Genomic DNA, 6,322 nt, shown 5'->3' with positions numbered 1-6,322 from the left:
CATGGTGGTGTAGGCCCAGCACACAGGAGGATCACTTGAGGCCAGGAGTTCCAGACCAGCCTGGGTAACATAGGGAGATCCCCATTTCTATAATTTTTTTTTTTTTTTTTTTTTTTTTTTTGTTGAGACAGAGTCTCGCTTTGTCGCCCAGACTGGAGTGCAGTGGCCGGACCTCAGCTCACTGCAAGCTCTGCCTCCCGGGTTCACGCCATTCTCTTGCCTCAGCCTCCCGAGTAGCTGGGACTACAGACGCCCGCCACCTCGCCCAGCTAGGTTTTTGTATTTTTTTAGTAGAGACGGGGTTTCACCGTGTTAGCCAGGATGGTCTCGATCTCCTGACCTTGTGATCCACCCGTCTCGGCCTCCCAAAGTGCTGGGATTACAGGCTTGAGCCACCGCGCCCGGCCCCCATTTCTATAATTTTTAAAAAATTATCCAGGCATGGTGGTGTAGGCCCAGCACACAGGAGGATCACTTGAGGCCAGGAGTTCTAGAGCAGCCTGGGTAACATAGGGAGACCCCTATTTCTATAATTTTTTAAAAAATTATCCAGGCATGGTGGTGTACGCCTATAGTCCTAGCTATTCAGGAGGCTGAGGCAGGAGCATTGCTTGAGCCCAGGAGTCTGGGGCTGCATTGAGACATGATTGCAGCACTGCACTCCAGCCTGGGCAACAGAGCAAGATCCTATCTCTAAAAAAACAAAACAACAACAACAACAAAAAAAACTTAAATTGAAAGCACATGAGACCCAAATGTCCATCAACTGATGAACAGATTTTTATTTTTATTTTATTTTATGAGGTCTCACTTTGTCATCCAAGCTGGAGAGCAGTGGTGCGATCTTGGCTTACTGCACCCTCTTCATCCTGGGCTAAAGCGATCCTCCTCCCATGGCCTTCCAAAATATTAGGATTACAGCCATGAGTCACCGCACCAGGCCACAGATTTTTAAAATGTGGTATATCCATGCAGTGAAATATTCAGCAATAAAAACAAAGTACTGTTACATGCTGTAACACGCATGAACCAGAAAAATGTTATGCTAAGTGCAGTCACGAAAGACCATATATTATACAATGCTATGTATGTGAAATGACTTGAAAATGCAAATCTACGGATTAATGATTGCCTAGGTCGGGAGAGGATGGAGAGATTGAGTATTGGTCACTAAAGGGTATGAATTTCTTTTTGGGATGGCAAAGTGATCTAAAATTGATTATGGTGATGGTTGCACAACTCTGTGAATATACCGAAACCACTATATTTCACATTTTAAATGGAAAGATTCTAAGGTATATGAAGTATATCTCAATTTTTCAAAAGCCATGAGAACTGTTTACATGCTGCTATACCAGCAACTAGCATTTAAGATCAATACTATTACCAAACGAGCAGCAGGTGAAAGCTTAAGTGCTCCTATTTGAAAAGCAATGTTATTATAATATGGATTTACGTATTCCTTTTTTTTTTTTTTTTTTTGAGGCGGAGTCTCGCTCTGTCGCCCAGGCTGGAGTGCAGTGGCCAGATCTCAGCTCACTGCAAGCTCCGCCTCCTGGGTTTACGCCATTCTCCTGCCTCAGCCTCCCAAGTAGCTGGGACTACAGGCGCCCGCCACCTCGCCCGGCTAGTTTTTTGTATTTTTAGTAGAGACGGGGTTTCACCGTGTTAGCCAGGATGGTCTTGATCTCCTGACCTCGTGATCCGCCCGTCTCGGCCTCCCAAAGTGCTGGGATTACAGGCTTGAGCCACCGCGCCCGGCCGGATTTACGTATTCCTAATATAATATGCCAGAGAGTTACCTATTCTAGCATGGATTCTCAAAAGTATCTGCATTTCGGTGAGTTTTTTTTTTTCCCCCTGGCCTTCGCTAGGACAGGGTCTTGCTCTGTCATCCAGGCTGGAGTGCAGTGGTGCAATTAAGGAAGGAGACCACTCCTACTCCTGCTGCCCTTCTCCCCTCACCTTGCCTAGATCACAAGACAGGAAGAAAGGGAGAAAGCAAAAAGTTAGAAAGAAACAAAAGTAAGATGAATGGCCAGACAACCTTGGTACCACCACCCGGCCCTAGGAGTTAAAAAAAAGTAATGATAATAACATAGACCCCTGACCTAAACTACTTGTGTTATCTGTAAATTGCAGACACTGTATGAAAAAAGCGTTGTAAAACTTTTTTTTCTGTTAGCTGATGCATGTAGCCCCCAGTCACATTCCCCACGCTTGCTCGATTTATCAGGACCCTTTCACATAGACCCCTTAAAGTTGTAAGCCTTTAAAAAGGCCAAGAATTTCTTTTTGGGGGAGTTTGGCTCTTAAGACGCGAGTCTGCCGATACTCCTGGCTGAATAAAAAACCTCTTCCTTCTTTAATCCAGTGTCTGAGGAGTTTTATCTGCGGCTCATCCTGCTACACAATCACTGCTCACTGCAGCCTCAACCTCCTGGGCTCAAGTGATCGTCCCACTACAGACTCCCCAGCAGCTAGGACCGCAGGTGCTTCCCACCCAATACAAACACAGCCTGGCTAGTATTTGTGTGTATTTATTTATTTTGTAGAGATAGGGTTTCACCATGTTGCCCAGGCTGATTTCAAACTCCTGGCCTCAAACAATCCTCCTACTTTGGCCTCCCAAAGTGCTAGGTTACAGGCATGAGCCGCCATGGCCTGCCAGAGAGTTTTAAAAAATACCGATGGATGGGTCTGACTCCCAGTCATTCTCAATGAGTTGGTCTGGGATGAGGCCTGGCATCAGTAGGTCTTTAAACTCCTCAGATGATTCTATTTTTAGCTTTACTTTTTTAAAGCCAGTCAAATGTAGCCGTGCAGATGATTCTAGTAGGCAATCAAAATTGACCTCTATTGCTGCAGATTCACACAACCTGGAGCCCCATTGATTGTTGATTGTTTTTTTCTGTTGTTTTTTTGTTTCTGAGACACGGTCTTGCTCTGCAGCCCAGCCTGGAGTGCAGTGGGTGATCGCGGCTCACTGCAACCTCCGCCTCCCGGGTTCAAGTGATTCTCCTCCCTCAGCCTCCTGAGTAGCTGGGACTACAAGCGTGCACCACCACGCCTGGCTAATTTTTGTATTTTTAGTATAAATGTGGTGGCTGGGAGTGGTGGCTCACACCTATAATCCCAGCACTTTGGGAGGCCGAGGCGGGTGGATCACAAGGTCAGGAGATCAAAACCATCCTGGCTAACACAGTGAAACCCCGTCTCTACTAAAAATAAACACACACAAAAAAAAGAAACAGGGTTTCGCCATGTTGGCCAAACTGGTCTCAAATTCCTGACCTCAGGTGATCCACCCGCCTTGGCCTCCCAAAGTGCTGGGATTACAGGTATGAGCCACCTTGCCCAGCTTATTGATTGAATTAAGAAAAAAATTAATTTGTGGTGTAAAAATGGTAACTCCAGAATCCAGGCTACTCTCATTATCTAATTAAAATAGTACCTATTCCTTTTAAGAGCTCCTAAGAGAAGTGTGATACTTTTCTTGTAGGTATCTAGCTGATTTCTTGAAGTTGGTTCTGTACTAAGGTAATATCAGGTAAGTGGAAATGGAATTAAAAACTAAATGTGGCCAGGCGTAGTGGCTCACATCTGTAATCCCAGCACTCTGGGAGGCTGAAGCAGGTGGATCACGAGGTCAGGAGATGGAGACCATCCTGGCTAACACAGTGAAACCCCGTCTCTACTAGAAATACAAACAATTAGCTGGGTGTGGTGCCGGGTACCTGTAGTCCCAGCTACTCAGGAGGCTGAGGCAGGAGAATCACTTGAACCTGGGAGGCGGAGGTTGCAGTGAGCTGAGATAGCGCCCCTGCACTCCAGCCAGGGCAACAGAGCAAGACTGTCTCAAAAATAAATAAATAAATAAAATTAATTAATAGAGACAGGTTCTCACTATGTTGCTCAGGCTCGTCTCTAACGCCTGGGCTCAAGTGATCCTCTCATCTTGGCTGCTGAAAATGCAGGGAGTACAGGCATGAACCACTGCAACCAGCCCAAATATTTTCTTTTCTGTTTTTTTTCGAGACGGAGTCTCACTCTTGTCACCCAGGCTGGAGTGCAATGGCGTGATCTCGGCTCACTGCAACCTCCGCCTCCTGGGTTCACATGATTCTCCTGCCTCAGCCTCCAGAGTAGCTGGAATTGCAGGCACCCACCACCACGCCCAGCTTTTTGTGTTGTTAGTAAAGATGGGGTTTCACCATATTGTCCAGGCTGGTCTTGAACTCCTGATCTCAGGTGATCCACCCACCTCGGTCTATCAAAATGCTGGGATTACAGGCATGAGCCACCACGCCCCGCCTGAAGCCTTATTTGGAACTCTCTTTTCTCCACCCATCTTCCTTCCCCGACACTGACAACAATTCACTACGGTTTCTTGGGATTTCAGGAAGAAAATTAAAAGGAGAAGGCAACAAAAGAACTGGAATGTGGCCCGTAAATATATTCCTATGCTGCTAGGATCATGAATCTTATTATTCTAGTAACACAACTCAAGAAATACCCTCTGCAGTCCTTGTTTATAATGGTTGTTGTATTTTTGCAATGTGAATTCAATGCGAAGGTTACAGGGCAACAGAGAGACTGATGTGAAGGCAAGCAACAGCTTTAAGTCAAAATGTACAGAATGTCTATTTTTGTTGATGGTGATTGGTGATGTTTAAGAAAACAGCTAGGCCAGGCACAGTTGCTCACGCTTGTAATCCCAGCACTTTGGGAGGCCGAGGCAGGCACATCACCTGAGGTCGGGAGTTCGAGACCAGTCTGACCAACATGGAGAAACCCTGTCTCTAAGAAAAATACAAGATCAGTCGAGGGTGGTGGCGCACGCCTGTAATCCCAGCTACTCGGGAAGCTGAGGCAGGAGAATCGCTTGAACTCAGCAGGCAGAGGTTGCGGTCGGCCGAGATCACGCCACTGCACTCCAGCCTGGGCAATGAGAGCGAAACTCTGTCTCAGGAAAAAAAAAAAAAAAAAAAAGAGGAAGAAGAAGAAGAAGAAAGAAAGAAAAGGGCTGTGTGGGCAGGAGGGCTGAGCCCGGCTCAGTAGGCTGTTCGCCTAATCCTGCTGCTGCAGCCTGAGTGATCAGCTGTTGGCGCTCCGCTGCCGCACGCATGCGCATCATGACGAGGCTGTCAAAGTCCCTTTCCCATAGCACTGAGTCTTTGGACCGCCCTGGGTTGCTGGGGCCCACAGCGCCCTGGGGCCGTCCCTCCAACCAGGAAATCTTCAGAGGGTTCTCCACCAAGCCAACCTCATTCCGGACGGCCAGCTCGGCAGACTTGACCGTCTCAAACTCCACCACGGCGACGCCTGCTTTCTTGCTGGAAAGCACCGGGTTGTGAACCTCACCGTACTTCTGCAAAAGCTGCAGAAGGACACCTTGGGAGTAGCCGCCTTTTGACGCATCCTCCGTCTTGCACTTCCATTTGAGCTTCAGTTTGGGGGTTCCTCTGCCTCTGGTGCTCGCGGCCTTTTCTTTCCACCTCTGGGCACGTGCCTGGAGGGTCTGCTCCCGCAACAGCTTCTGCTGTTCCTCCAGCTGCCGGGAGCCCTCTTCTCGCAGGCGCTGGATCTCTTGCTCCAGAGTCCTGGGGTTCCTGCTGCCCTCGGCATCCTGGCTTCTCTGAGCCTGGGCCTGCCGCTCCCGGGCCTCCAGTTCGAGCCTCACTCTCTTCCTTCTGTTTAAGTTTCTGGGTCCTCTCTGCTGCCTGCTTCCTGGCTTTCCTGACCTTGTCATAGGTAGCCCTGGCTGTAGCATCGGTCAGTACCTCTAAGGCCCGAGAAAGCTGGGGGAAGAGTTCAGCGGCTCTGGGATTATCGGGATTTTTGTCTGGGTGGTAGGAGAGGGCCTTCTGCCTGTAGGCCTTCTTCACCTCTTTGTCTGTTGCTGTCTGCTCGATGCCTAGAAGCGCATACAGGTCCATCTGCAAGAGCTCCTTGGTCACCGCCATGGCTCCAGCCCTGACTGGAGTGAAAACACCAACTACCAGGGGTCTAAGCTACAAAAACTCCCTGGAGTCTGAGGGACAACTCCCAGGAGTCCAAGCGAGAGAGCATGGGAACTACCGGATCCCAATGGCGCTTAGCCTCCTGGGAATTGGCTCCTGAATTAATAACCCAGCTTCCAATCCAATCTCCCAAACCTGCCTGTGATCCCTGTGTGTATCTCCAGCTCTCAACTTGTTTTTAATCTTGGTTGTTGATGTTTGACAACATTGGATTACATTTATCGTTTTGAACACAGAGGAACAATGACTGCTTTTATTCCTATTGATTGATGAATTGATTGATGGGATCTTGCTATATT

General features: G+C 48.1%; 1 pseudogene; it reads right to left on the bottom strand.

The window, feature by feature from the left end:
• LOC112613893 overlaps positions 1-5,966 on the bottom strand; it is a 7,975-nt pseudogene extending 2,009 nt beyond the window's left edge.
• Positions 5,967-6,322: the final 356 nt, after the last annotated feature.

The sequence above is a fragment of the Theropithecus gelada genome, chromosome 20, assembly GCF_003255815.1.
Source record: "Theropithecus gelada isolate Dixy chromosome 20, Tgel_1.0, whole genome shotgun sequence".
Classification (NCBI taxonomy): domain Eukaryota; kingdom Metazoa; phylum Chordata; class Mammalia; order Primates; family Cercopithecidae; genus Theropithecus; species Theropithecus gelada.
This window is presented reverse-complemented; position numbering and strand designations above follow the sequence as displayed.